The 14931-nt window shown below is 45.6% G+C and overlaps 1 protein-coding gene across 13 annotated transcripts in view; it reads left to right on the top strand.

The window, feature by feature from the left end:
* Positions 1–14931, top strand: part of LOC135909729 (vasopressin V1a receptor-like) — a 295126-nt gene that overhangs the window by 260324 nt on the left and 19871 nt on the right. The window contains exon 1 of one of the 13 annotated variants that reach the window (XM_070531681.1): positions 13263–13325. The exons of the other annotated variants lie outside the window; for them this stretch is intronic. The gene's annotated coding sequence lies outside the window, so the exon portion shown is untranslated. Of the gene's footprint in view, positions 1–13262; positions 13326–14931 lie in introns of those variants that run through there. 13 annotated transcript variants of the gene reach the window in all.

The raw sequence follows: 14931 nt of genomic DNA, 5'->3' as shown, positions 1-14931 counted from the left end.
TAATAAAGAAATGACAAAGAATAAAACAATCCAACTCGAGAGATCAGAGAGAATTTGTCGAATTGTCATAACTAATCAACAAGGAGAAAATAAAGGATATTCGAAATTATAACGTAAAAAAGAGTGAGCAAGCAGTAATAACTGGACGCAACATGAAATCAGCGACGAGAAATCTTGGCATAGGACAAGCCAAGATGTATGCACTGAAAGATAAGCAGGGCAATATCATCAGCCATTTCGAAGATATAGCAAAAGGAACGGAAGAATTCTATACTGACCTGTACAATACTCAGAGCAGCCAGGACACCTCCTTTGAAAGTAGTAAGGAGCAGGTTACAGAGGCTCCTTCTATACCTTGCGATCAAGTTAGCTGGGCCTTAGAAGACATTAAACGAGGAAAGGCGGCAGGTGAAGATGGAATAACAGTCGATTCAATCAAAGGTGGAGGAGACATCGTGTTTGAAAAGCGTGCGGCCCTTTGTACGAAAACTTTCACGACTTCAAGGGTCCCAGAGAACTGGAAGAATGCCAACTTTATAGCGATGCACAAAAAGGGAGACGTTAAAGAAATGAAAATTTGTAGGCCCATTTGCGTACATTCAGTATGGTATCAAACATTCAGCAAGATAATCTCCAATAGAATAAGGGCAACACTGTAGTTCAGTCAACCAAGGGAACAGGCTGACTTCAGGAAGGGATACTCTAAAATTTATCACATACATGTAATGAATCAAATAATCGAGAAATCTGTAGAGTACAATCAACCTCTCAACATGGCTTTCATTGATTAAGTTTCATAGATTACGAGTTCAGGATCGCCAGTCAGCCTCTAAAGTATACGAATACATTTACCTAGGATAATTATTTTCTTATTTATAGAAGAATAAAATCGGGTTGGAGCGCATGCGGCAGGCATACTCAGATCCTTGCAAAAAGCTTACCATTATCACTAAAGAAAAAAAAAGCTGTACAGTCAGTGCATTCTACCGGTGCTAACATATGGGGCCGAAACTTAGAGTCTGACAGAGAAGCTCGAAAAGAAGTTAAGGATCGCACAACGAGCGATGGAAAGAAGAATGGTGGACGTAACGCTTAGGAGGAAGGAAGAGAGCGGTGTGGATCAGAGAGCAAACGGGCATAGCCGATATTCTAACTGACATTGAGAGGAAGAAATGGAGCTGGGCAGGTCATGTAATGCGCAGCTTAGGTAAGCGGTGGAACGTTAGAGTTACAGAATGGGTGCCAGGAGAAGGGAAACGTAGTCGAGGACGGCAAAAGATCAGGTGGGGTTATGAAATTAAGAAATTCGCAGGCGTAAGTTGGAATCGGTTGGCGCAGCACAGGGTAACTGGAGATCGGAGGGAGAGGCCTTCGTCCTGCAGTGGAGTTAAAATAGGTTGTTGATGATGATGATGGTAATGATGATGATGGTCATGATGACGATGACAGCGACGACGACGACATACCTGGTTGTATGTTTGTACATGGTTGCGTACATAACATACGCCGCTTCTCGTCCGCTTCCTAGGAAGCTATTAAGTAAACTTTAGTTGTAAGTGAGCGTCTGTCCTTTCCAAATCGTTTTCTTTCGCCCTTGTACCATGCTTAACGACACAACTATGCCGCACAGAAAGGGAGTATATCACAAAGAAGAAAAAGTAGCAACTTATCCAATCCCACACTGTTTTTTCCAGTACTATCAGGCAACTATAACTACGTCTCAAATATTATATAAAATAAATATATCATTACGTGGATGTTGGGAGTATATTAAGACTGTATTTACAATATAAATGCAAGATGAGTCAGAGCAATTAGGAAGGAAGGAAAAGAAAACTTTGTTGCTCTATTTACAGCTTTCAGCGGCTAACAGAAGTCTTCATGTTTTACTGAAGTCTCCGTCGTCTTGAGTGGCCGGCGTACCTATTCCACAGCGCCGCTGAGCCTGGCCACTTTGAGAGCGTGCTGCACCAATTCTTTTTGGACTGTGAGCACGCCGCTGGTGAGCAAGCCCTCCCACTATTCCGCACTGGAATTTTTTTTTCTTTTTGGAAAGAGAAGTTATTTCTGCACTCCCATGAGCAGTTAAGATGACTGACTACCAACAACACGCAGCAGCCAGCCAGCGTCTCGCAATCTTCGTCTTTCTCTCTCTTCTCTCATCCTTCCGTAACAGGATCCCCGGGTGGTGAAGCGCCGTCTCGGCGCATGGTAGCCGAAGAGTGGGGAGCAAAGTATGGCTTCAGCCGCGAAACGTGCACGACGTCAAAAGGCGTTGGACTTGAGGATATATCAAACTGTAGCGGCGAAATCTCGTAATTTACGTCGTTAACTTGACGTAGGATTTCATAAGGCTCTATGTAGCGAGAGAGAAGCTTCTGGGACAGGCCAAACCGACGGCATGGTGACCAAAGGAGCCCCCAAGCACCTGGTGCGAACTTTTCATCGCGATGGCATTGGTCGTAACGCTCTTTCTGTATATGTTGCTAGGCTAATAAACGAGATCGGGCGACTTGACGTGCCGTGTGAGCGCGATCGATTACTTCACGAGCGTACTCAGTTCACAACATGACAGAAGCTGAGAAGGTCGGGCATGTGCTTAAGGGCATTGCTTACGACGCCTGTAGTCTGTTCATGTGCAAAAGTTGCTCTACAGTTGATGCTATCATTAAAGAGTGCCGACAATTCGAGCAGGCCAAAAGCCGACGCGTCTTGCAACCATTTGCCCGACTTCCCAATACTGCCGCAACGTCGACGTGTGAAGATCAACCCGCACAGCAGCATGCGTCGCCATCAGAGGGCGTGGTGCGAATGGTTCGACGGGAACTGGATGCGATGGCGCCCGCAGCTTTCTGTTCGCGTAGCCCTGGTGCTACCACTTTTTCAGTTCCCCTCGTACAAGTACGTTATCCTTGGATTGGAATTTTTATCCACTCATTCTGCTTTCATCGACTGTGCGACCGGCGTTCTTCAGTTAGAACTGCCTCAACTCGCCGATGCTCCGACTACCGCCCACCGCGCTTGTGCTCGCTTCACGATGTGCGTCTGTCACCCGACGCAGTTACTTGCGTCAATTTGACGGCCCAGCCACAGGTTCCTGAAGGTGAATATCTGCTTCGCCCCATCATCGACGTGCTTTTGAACTGGAACGTTGCCGTTCCGCATACGCTGGTCACGGTTACTAATAACGACGTCGTTCTACCGCTTCTGACTTTCAGCCTGTGCCCTCAAGTGATTCCGGCCGGCGTGTTCTTAGCCAGCGTCTCGCGAACTTCGTCTTCCTTTCCTTTCATCCTTCGGTAACAATTTTTATAATCCTTTCTATTCGGCAACGCTCTTATTCCTAAACCACAGCCCTAGAACCACTGGGTTCTCCTCCTGCTCCCCGTAGTGGGCGAATGCAAATATTTGATGGAGCGGGCAACCTAAACGAACAAACGAATAAAATGCTGGTATTCACTGTGGGAGAGTGCTGCTGTCGCATTAAATAAACTCACAGCCAATGAAATAGCTAAAGTTTGCTCTCTCTGTCTCTCTCTCACTTTTTTATGCGAAGCATATTACGAGGGCTCAACCCAGCTCCTCAGGCGCGGCGGTGACCATGAAATCACGTGACACCGTGACGTCACGACAGAGGAGAACCGGCGCTCCAACTCCCGCCGTCGCTCGCGGCGTCGCGCCCCGCATCGGACGCGGTGCGCGTCGAGCAACGCAGCGTTCGGCGCGACAACGAAATGTGCGCCTGAGCAAGCGCCGCACGCCTGAGCCGACGCCGACGACACCGGCTTTTCTGCGACACGAGCTCCTTAACGCTGTCGCGTTAAAATAAAGGCTAGTATGCTTCGCATCCTGGGCTTAACCTTAGCTAAGCCACAGCCATTTTTTACCTGTTGAGCGCACTGGTGAGCAAACGCGAACTATTACCGTTAACATTGCCGCTACGACGGCTAGTCGTATCGAACTGCTAAAGGCTTTAAACACATCATAAGGCTCGCGCGGTGCAGAAATGGCGTGGATAAGATGACAGTTCGCACGCGTTGTGCGTCAAGCGAAGGCCAGGGGGCGAGAACAAGCGCCGAATGATCCCACTCTTGTGTCGATCGCGAATTCGACGTGTCCGACAAGCAACCCACTCAGCAGTCGTCCGAGAACGAATCTGGCGTACAATCTAGGCGAGAAACCCACCATGGTCGCGCAGCGTGGTAAAAAATACGGAAGCACAGCATTGACGTGCTGCGGCAAAGCACATGCGCACGCCAAGAGCACTCGCCATCGGAGCATCGGTCGGCTGACCTACTGCCAGGAACCCCGATGCGTGCGCTAGGCATCAGACAAGCGCCGGAGACCCCCGCCCACCTTCTCGCACGGCTCTGCTTCCACTTTGGTCGCCGCTCTCCTTTATGTGTTTGACCAGGAAACTAGGTTTTGGGGTGGGAACTGACTCGCGTGCCGTCCGCACCTGCTCAATATATTGATGGGGGTCGCGACGCTGACAGCGTAGCCTACTTTCGATGCCCATGTGCAGAACGCTGAGACCCCTCCGGGGGAGAGAGAGAGAGACATTGCGGGGTAGAAAAAGAAAAATAATGAAGAAGCTAAACTAAAAATGAGTGGCCGCTGGTGGTTCAGTCAGAGATAGCGCCCTTTGAATTTGCTCTAACATCGTTATACTTAACGCGTTCCAAAGGGCGTAGGTAAAATCACCTAGTCAGGGGAATGCTTCCTCTTTGATACTAATGTCCCCTTTGTAACGACTACGTACGCTTCCCTATATCACACCACATGGGCGTGCCCCAACGTCAAGGCAGCCCCGCAAATACCCAACCCCACACCCGAGCAGTGGGAGGCCGTGCTGACTAGTTCGGACCCTCGTAACCAGCAACAACTGCTGCGGCAGGCCCGGGAGACAGCAAGAGCCGCAGAGGTCCTGGTCTAAGGGCGCCCCGCACAAGCCGAAAGACACCTGCTTGTCGTTTCTTTTTTTTTTAATGTTTTTCCTCCTCCTCCTCAGTTATACTGGGACGTCGCTTCCCAGTTCTGTGTTTAGCCGGGACGAGGCAAGATAAAAGCAGGAAAAATGACAGTCTTTATCAAGTTCTGACTGTATATAACTGTGCTGGTAACGTTGACAGTGTCACGCTGATGATTTCACGGTACTCGGGCAGGATGTGATCGCAAGTATACCTAGCTATTCGTCAATAAACAAGGAAAACACTGCACTCAGACGAAACAAAACATACGACTTGGTGAGTACTCATTGTTTTTCTTTCGAGATTGAGCTCATTAAAGAAACGCCATATATGAGCGTTAGTCATACTTATTCTAATTTTCCATTTGAATCGCCGTGGCATCCACGCTGCCAAAATTTCTATGCACGGCGGAATGACTCAAGTGGGTGATCAATAATTTATCATGCCATTGAAGACTGCCCAGCAAACACATCGACCTGCCTTCATTCTCAAAGCATGCGAAATTGCTCTAAAATTTGTGGCGTCGTCCTCAAGTTCCGGCACTGTGGTGGGCCATGAAGCTCATGAAAGGAAACTTTTCTCTATATTTCTTTCTCTCTAATAGCCAACCTTCTACCCCGAAATACACGGAAACTGGTTTCAGAATACGTACAGATAGATTTTATTTGTTCTTAAAGTAATCAAGTAGTTTAAGCAGGTACTTCGCCATGCAAAGTGTGTGCTGCCCTTTAGCGCCTCTATCTTTCTAAGTTTATCCCTGCCTACTTACTTTAGACATCATTCCCCCTCACTTACTCTGTAATTGTAACAGAACTAGGTTTTCCGCGAGGTACAATATTTTTTGCCAAAGATAACTGATAACAATGGCAAACAAACGGAACGTTTAGCTTCCATATTCTTTTAAATAACATTGGATGCTGAAATAAAGACATTGCGTCAATTAGGCTATTTAAGAGTAAATTGAAATCGTTTCTATCTAATGTATAGATTTTTTTTACTATCTATGCAATCGCACTGTTCTTTTTTGTTAATATTCTTATGCTATTCTAATTTGTAATAACACATTTGTAAACCTTTTCTTAATGAGGTGCTCTACGGTTCTTGAGCCTTAGGACCTCCTCATATATATGTCAGCTCTATGCTAAACTTCATGCAATCTTTTGAAAATAATATACTTGAAAAGCAATCACTTAATTCACCAAACCAGGGGCTCATTGCAGAGGTAAACCACAGGATCTGTCAGTGCTGCTCAAACACAAAATGGTACCGGTGGCGGTCTCATGATCACACTTTTGGTAATGTTTGCTCATCGACACGGGATGAGAAGGGAGCCGTAGGCACTGCAGTAGAAAACGGGGACGGAAGCCATAGCAGCCAGTGCCTGTAGTCGTCAAAAAATGCAAATATAAGGAGTAGACGATCTACAACACTTAAACGAACGCCAAATGCGTTAACGCTGCAAAAAGCAAATGCTTGATGCCAAACGCAAAAGTACACGTCGCATGGATGTATACGTTAAGCAAACAAGCCAAGCCAAGGCCCCTCGAGTCACGTTGGTGGCTGGCAACATGACTCTAAAGTGTTCAGCTTCGCTAAACAAACAAAGTAAGATATGATCAAGCCGCATCATTCAAACTCCTTGCCCCACAAGAAATCGCAAAGCTGAAACCCGAAAATTTCAGGAGCTATGTAAAGTCTAAAGCCTTTCGCAATATCCGTCGCAAAACGATGGCTCTCGTTTACTGACTTGAAGAAAAACAGCGCTACAAAGACGCGAAAGAAAAGAAGAACATGTACGTCGACAGGCATCAGCGCATCTCCATCGTACGTGTTCTTCATTTAGTCGTCGTCCTTGTAGTGCTGTTCTTCTTCAACTACGTTAAACCAACTCGCCCACATCAAGCTTCCACTGCCGCATTTACTGAGCCTGGTATAGACGCAATAAGAAACGAAATTCAAGCAAACTCATGAAACAACGGAATCGCGATGAGCTCCTAACCTGTCGTTCAAACATATGGTACGACGTATACGTGAGCGTATTACACGACGGAATGAAATTGGGGCGGTAAGTACTTGTCAACCACCTTCAATTACTTCCTCGCACGCCGCTATGACATTTCATTTGTTTGCTGACCGAAACTGTTCCATGTACGTCAGCGAACCGATAATCGCGAGGAAGACGAATATACGGCTTATCACAATATGGAGTAGACTACACTGCACCAGCCAAGCTTGCTCATCTGCACTCTCCATTCAATATTCTCTCTCGTCAGAGTAATGTATTGATTAGGCCAAACGCTCACGTGAATAGAGCAAATCGTTCTGCAGCAAACTGTTCGATGAAGCAGATAAAACTGTAAGCTTTGTTCTATTAACGTGATAGTGTCAAGATTCGCCGTGGTTGCTCAGTGGCTATGGTGTTAGGCTGCAGAGCAGCCGCCGTGGCCGGGATTCGATGGGGGCGAAATGCGAAAACATCCGTGTACATAGATTTAGGTGCACGTTAAAGAACCTCAGGTGGTCGAAGCTTCCGGAGTCCTCCACTACGACGTACCTCATAATCAGAAAGTGGTTTTGGTACGTAAAATCCCATAATTTAATTAATTTAATAGTGTCAAGGGCCTCGTTTCGCAGAAAATTCGGCGTGCCGCGTCCTGTGTCGACCATCTTTTCCCGAAGCATGTACACTCACCCATTCTTCTATCACTTGGCACTCTTTATTTTGAACGGCGCCATTTAGATAAATTTCCGGCGCTAGGAAACTTCGTAAATGGCACGTGTGCCACTTATTATTTTGATAGAGATCCGAAAGGCTCAAATAATAACAAGTACATCAAATTTTTTCGGTTGTAACCACGATATATATAAAAATGGAAACATGTGAAAATAAGAAGGCTGGAAAATTGGTGGTGCTAAAACAAAAAAAAAGAAGGGGGGGGGGGTCACGAACTTAAGCACGGATAATATTTTAAGTATCTATTTTAGTTAAGAAAGCATGGGGGCACGTGCCAACAACCCATCCCTCTTATAAGATAGGTAATCGCATTATCACTTATAGTATAAAATAGGTGTTGCTTATGGACGCCACTTCAAATTTAGGGCGTCTGCAGAAAGATCTACTGCTTATGCGCATGTAAATAATGTGAAATAACTCTGAACTCTTTCATTGCTTCTAAATAGAAAGTGTGTTCAAGTCTCCTTTGGTTTTGTTTTTTAGGAATGGCCCAAACGTCGATAAATGACCATCTGTCTGGTCGAACTCATCACACACTCGCTAGAGGAGCAATGCGGTGACACGTGAATCTAGTACCGTCTACACGAGGACGTAGGCTGCCTGCAGTGCGCATCAGATGGGAGCGGTAGCTGACGGTTCTTCCAAAAGCATCACTTCAAAAAATTTTGTGTTGAATTAGAAAAGATAAATATACTGTGATACTGTACTAACCTCTATTTGTTTCCTGTTAGGAGGCCCTTCAGACAGTTCTTGCTTGGGTACCTCCGATAGCGCATTTACATGCACCTGTCTTTTATGTATCGTACTAGTGAGAGTTACATCGATACCTCGCAGTTCTGCACAGGATGACGTTGCAATCCTTTCTATAATTAGAGCTAAGCTGTTGGGAAGTCATACTTAAGAGTTTTTTTTTTTTTTATCGCATATATAGGCTTCTATGTGGCATAAAAGAAATGAATGCACGCAGGCCTTCTTCGGAAAGAAGCTGCATAAGTAGCCTGTGAAACCTTCTGTCCACAACTAATAGTTCAAAGTCGCTGACCGAGTCTGTCGATATCCCAGCACCTCTAAGCGCTTTCTCTCTTGTGGCAGGGATGTTAGCGGGCACTTTTCTGGTTAACATTCCTGCCTTCTCTTTATCTTTTCCCTCCGACTTTATGTCGACTGGCTCAACGCCGTAAGGTAGGCAGAAGAAATCGCACTCTTAAGTGTTGTAGTGTTAAGTATTCCTGGCGTGTGTTATGCTCGCAACCCGCCGTGGTGGCTTAGTGGCTACGGCGTGGCGATGCTAAACAATGGAATCAAAGCCCGGCCATGGCGGCCGCTTTTTGGTGGGGTGCGAAATTTAAAAGCGCCCCTGCACCATGCACTGGAGGCTCGTTAAAAAACCTCAGGTGATCAAAATTAATTTGGAGTGCCCCACTACGGCATCCCTCGCAATCAGATCGTGGTTTGAGCACGTAGAGCCCCAGGATTTATTTTTTTTATATTCTTGCTAGTTTTGGGTTTCAAAGTTGGGGCTGCGGCCTTTACACGATTGTATACGGTATTCTTGTGCTTACCTTGGAATAATTGTTTATTGCCTTCAATAGATCGTAACAGAAAAGCGAGAGTCTCGGTTACTCGTTTAGCTACTATTCTCGCTGAAATAACAGACGTACTTTTCCTAGCAATATGAATGGGAGCACCTGTATTGCTTCCAAGCGGTTGTAGTGGCTAAGCTTACAGCCAAGCCTAACTGTACACAGTGACTAAATATTGAACTGCTTCTATTTACGTGCTAACATGTGGTGTTAGAATCACAACTAACTTTTGCGTGAAAACGAACTTAGTGTCTTTTCTCATATTGATCACGACAAGAAGGACGCAACACAAGCGCTCACTTGTGCTCACAACGCACGCGAATGCCCGCTCACAGAGGAAACGCTAAAAAAAAGGGGGTCATTCGCAAAGTAAATCAGATTCAGGAGCTGAAAAATGTTTTATTGTTTTCATCTCATAAACATACGAACTCATATGTGCCCAAAGGTTGAAATACCATGCCGGCGTTTTTTTTTTTGCTCCTTTGATTAAAGATTTAGATTGATCTTTGTGTCAGAACCCACACATGAAACAATGCAGAACTAGCCAACGACCATGTCTTTCTTGAAGCGAAACTATCTTCGCCGGGTTTCGTGTCCTTCGGTGGTGTCTCGTCGAGTAAACCGGCTTATAGAACTTGGTACTGACCCACAAAATAATGTGAGTGAGTGCGCGATTAAGTCATGACATAAAACCTATACATGTAATGTCGGCTCATAGGTTTTCTAAAGCACACAGACCTTTTAATGGTATAGCGCAATATACTGTTTGTCCCATTTAAGGTTAGCCTAGCTGATCAACGAAAACAAAGATAAAAAAAAACATGGGTCAAGATACGATTTGAAGACCTGTGGTTCTCCGTCATCAGAGGTGTGACGATCTGCAACGTCAGAGATCCGATTACTGCAACAGATATCCAGAGGCTGCACGCATGCGCGGTTCGACCTCCATATACGGCTGCACTAATACCTTTGAGGATTTGCAATAACGGCATCTACGACGGCTGAACTTGCATGCCTCCATACCACGCTTTCAACTTTCTCACTAATGAACCAGCTCAGAAATGGGTCGTGTTTCGAGACTCAGAGCAGCTATTTACAGCTTATACTGTTACACAGCCTGCTTTCCATCTCATAGCTCACGAGCGGTTGGTATTTGACATCAGGAAAATAAACCACCCTGCTATGGAAAAAAGGCCTGGCATTATTGCAGTAATTGTGGCATCATCGGCAACGACTTTGCGACAGGGCTACCTGGTCTGCCCACGAAGGCACCCAGACGCTTCAAATTCCTTTAGCAAGGACGGACGCTGCAAGAGAACTTCGTCTGCTTGCCCGCTTAAAGACGCCTGCTTTCTTTCTTTTTTTTTAGTTCTCCATGTGTCCCTTATTTCCATGTGACCCTTCGTTACCGTTACAAGTGTACCACCAAGCATCTCGCCTCACGCAGTAACGTTGCTGTACCGCTTATGTCTCAAAGCGGCGTTTACCTTATTGTGTCTACCTTATTGTATCTGCATAACTTTCTTGATATGTTGTCGTAATTATCCGAGTCTGTCGATTACATAGCGCCCCGTCTGCGGAACTTCAGACATTTATTCCGGTTATCGTTTCCTCTATGTCCTTTTCACACGTGAACGTAGTTAAATGCTATAAACGTGCGCAAGGCCTGAACCTGAAGGTTGGTCATGTTTTCAGCCATTTGTATTTTTCCCGAACTCGGGCAGCTTCAACAATTATATCGTATAAAGCGCTTTACCTACATATAACTGCTTCTTATGCAAGCGGTGGTCAGAGGTTTTCTTCTGGGAATTTTTTGCCCATCTGAATAATGCATGCTAGAAGTAAATACCGAGGTATAATAGACGTTATATGTCGTTCATTAAAGCGTACAAAATTGAATGTACCCCGTCTTTCAGAACGCGTACTGGCAAATGATGTATTCAGGACCATTCGATCGTTTGATATTTTTTTTTTAAACATTTACCCTTGGCAAAAGAGTGGAGCGCCCTGAAAGAAGAAAAATTGGGCGGAAAATAAGCATTGAAGGAAATCGTATCCTAGTCGAAGTCCCTGAAATGTTCACTGCGCTCTTAAGTCAAGAAACGCGACCCGCAATGTAAGCACCACGGAGCTTTCTTGCAGTAAGCAAATAAATTTTCTTCTTTGTAAACAGATCCTACAGATACTTTGTCAAGTCACTCCGCATCTATTTTTAAGTGGTATATTGTATCCGCAGCTAGCGAGGTGAGAGGCAGAGCGGCATATCAAGCTGTTTATTCTGCAAGCTAGACCACCAAGAAGAGCGCGAAGTACCGTGCTGTCAGAGCTTCTAAAGCTCAGACCGTCACTGCGCTGACACATTTACGTATTCGCGACAGGTATAGCGCAAATGGTGCAAACGTGACGCGCATTTACAGTCCCGTTACGCTCGTTTGCGATAACACAGTGGAGTTAAACAAATGCAGATAATGCTGGGAACCACGCAGTTAACGTATCCAATAAACGTTATATGCTCCATAACCGTTACAAGAGAAAAATTTGTTAACTATAGTATTGCCACGTAGTAGTGACGGCAAACAACACAGTAGCGAAAGTGTGAATGAATGCAACTAAGTTTTTATTGGGCGAACCTGTGCCCACAAAAGCAAGGTGTACTCAAAGCACCATGATAGCGGCGAACAAAGTCGGCGATTGCCGAAATATGATCTGCGCGACATGTGCGTCGGCTTTTATACATAAGTCATCGAAGGTTCCAGAATAATGGCTGGTGTCCGCGTGTCTTCGAGGAAGTTCTCCACAATTGGCGTCGCGCTACAAGCAATCAGATCACACAAGATCCAGTGACAACAGACAGTGGACAGAACCATCGATAAGATTCGACAAACTTCCGTTACATGTAGGCGCGTCCTGCGCTGAGCGGGAGCATTTCTTAAGCGGTCAAACGCGGCAACCCAATAAAGATAAACAAGTACACGTGTCAGTATAATTAGTTGTCTGAACAATCAATCTAAATATCGCAATTCGGTACGCAAGAGATGTCTACCTGTTCCAATAATTCACCTGGCGATGCAGAACTGGGCTGCCGTCGGTAGTGATTAGTATGTATATCTTCATAGTTGTTAATTCTGTGGATCTTCTTCCAGAGCGTTGCCGCGATATATGCATGCTCTACGGAACATTATAAAATAGTTGTCAAGTCTAAACAGTGTGTCTAAAATGTTAGGGTCGCAACTTTGCAACCTGGAAGCAATCCACGACAAACCTTACATCATTCTTGAGCTGTAGCCTTGCCATTTTCGAAGATCTGCAACTCGAAACTGGTTTAGTACGTTTTCAGGAGCACCGCATATACACCATCTGTGTATTTATGAAGAGGGAGTTTCTGTTACCTGCATTCCCTGATGATGGCAAGACCCCTGTGGGAACGTAGGAATAATAACAATAACAATAAAAAAAAGCTTTTGTTATGTGATTCCTGTCGTCCAAGCATTTTATATCACCGGATCCAAAAACAAGTCTGAATCTAAAAGCATGCGCGCATCTTCGGACAAAGGTAAACGTCGACGATGCGCCAGAAAGAGAACAAAACTGCCGACCCATGTCGGCCACGTGAAGGGAAGAGGCCGTATAGCGATAGAGAGAGAGAGGGAGGGAGGACATCGCACAACGAAAACAAGGAAGCCTACACTCTGAAAGGAAAGAATTGGGAGAGCGCACAGGTCCGGAGGGGATGAGCAGGAGGAGGCGTGGGACGGTGCGCCGGGAAGACGGGACGGGGGCGCCGTGCGCATGCGTGATCGAGGCGAGAGGCCGGCGCGCGCTACCGACCGCGGGTCATGCGCGTCTTTTTCACCCGGCCGCTGGCTATTGACAGCCGCGGCGCCGACGCCTTCAGTCGCCGGAGGCACGCTGCCCGATTAAGGAGGAAAGGAAAAAGTTGTCGGACAACGTCGGCAGTGTCGACGTCGCCACCGATCGGTCACGACGGGGAAGGACAGCGTCCCGTCCGAGTCACCACGACGGCAGCGTCGCCTCTTGGTAAGCGGGAAGAAGTCGCACTTCGGTAGCGCGCCTTGAGAAGCTGTTTGTTTCGTGGTTACATTAGGGTTTACTGCGCAAATGGTAGAAGGAGACTGCGCGAGTGAAAGCGCAGAATTAGTGTAAGAGCGCTACTGCCAAATGTGCTCCTCTTCTATCTTCTTCTTGTGTGGATACCTCGTTTGTTACGGTTCGCTATTACCTGTGGCCTTGTTTCCTGGGGACATTTTTTTTCTCTGCATCTATTCGGTTGTCGCGACAAGCGGTGATGCCGATAGTGTACGTATGATATCTATGACCGCTTATTAAGGGCAAAAAAAGATGGAAATTAAACTGAAAACACTTGTCACAAGCAGGACCCCTAAAACGTTGTTAAGTGCCCACGTTGGCATGCGTGTCTAGAGGAGGCAACCGGAAATGCTCCAAGTCGGTCGAGATGTGTGTTTCGGGATGCATTTCAATAATTACGCGTTTATCTCCTGTTTTAGAAATAAATTGCTGAGGACGCCGGGTGAATTTAGCACGAGTTCCTGATCAAAAGTGTTAGAGAAGATGAGAAATTAGATTACATGTGACACATACATGACTCTATTCACGTTCGTTCCCACCGGTTGATTTTTTTCGCTTCGACACCACCCTGGGCTGTGACGAAACCTTGATTTTAGCGTAATTACGAGGTGTAATGTGCACGTGTGTTGTTATTACACCAGCATGCAGTTAGCAGGCGCGGTTTACCACTCTCGTAAAATTTGCCAAAAAGGAATACGAAACAATGATCGAGTCCAGTTGCTTGACTTTCAAGCGAACACCCTCAAAGAGTTGCACCCACTGGGACACATAGCAATGATTGTCATCTCTCTTGATCTAGTTTCCTTACTTGGAAACTCTGCGCTTGCTATATAGATACTTACCTGTCAAGCTGGTAACGCGTGCGCTCAGTACTGAACTTAAAGTACCCCGCGCGCAGCATTAACGAATTATGTAAAGGGGCTGTTCCTTAACAGCACATTATTTATTTATTTATTTATTTATTTATTTATTTATTTGTTTGTTTGTTTGTTTGTTTGTTTGTTTCTCTCAGCATCTTTTAGCATCTATAGCATGAAAGGGCGTGGGGGGAATTTGTTGGGGGGAGGGGGGGGTTCGTATGCACGAATAAGCAGGCACTACAGGTGTGTTACGAACGTGAAGATGAAGTGATATACTGAGTAGTAGCAGCAACAAAAATCTGACAAATAGAACCACAATAAATGCGGAACCACAATCTACAATAAAATAACGCAGTGCCAATAGCAATGGAGATAATGTTGGTATGGTCGTTTAAAAAGAAATAGAAAGAAGAAGCAGGAAGAGCGTGCAAGATAAAATCTCTTGGTAGCAAAAGTATAAGAAAGAAAGAGACATAAATGAGATGTGAAAGAAGGTACTGGAGCGTTATCCTTGAGAAAAAGATTCGGTTTGCTACCATACAATATAGGAAACGAGTAAGGGGAGCCATAAATATTGAAAGGAAAACGGAGGAAGAAGATCACAAAATACGTATTATTGGAACTCATTTGTGCGAACTCATCTCCTTTTGCGCGCAGTATTTCCTTTGCGATTGGTT

This window comes from Dermacentor albipictus, chromosome 1, assembly GCF_038994185.2.
Source record: "Dermacentor albipictus isolate Rhodes 1998 colony chromosome 1, USDA_Dalb.pri_finalv2, whole genome shotgun sequence".
Lineage (NCBI taxonomy): Eukaryota > Metazoa > Arthropoda > Arachnida > Ixodida > Ixodidae > Dermacentor > Dermacentor albipictus.
The sequence above is the reverse complement of the archived record's forward strand: the minus strand, read 5'-3'. Positions and strand labels throughout refer to the sequence as shown.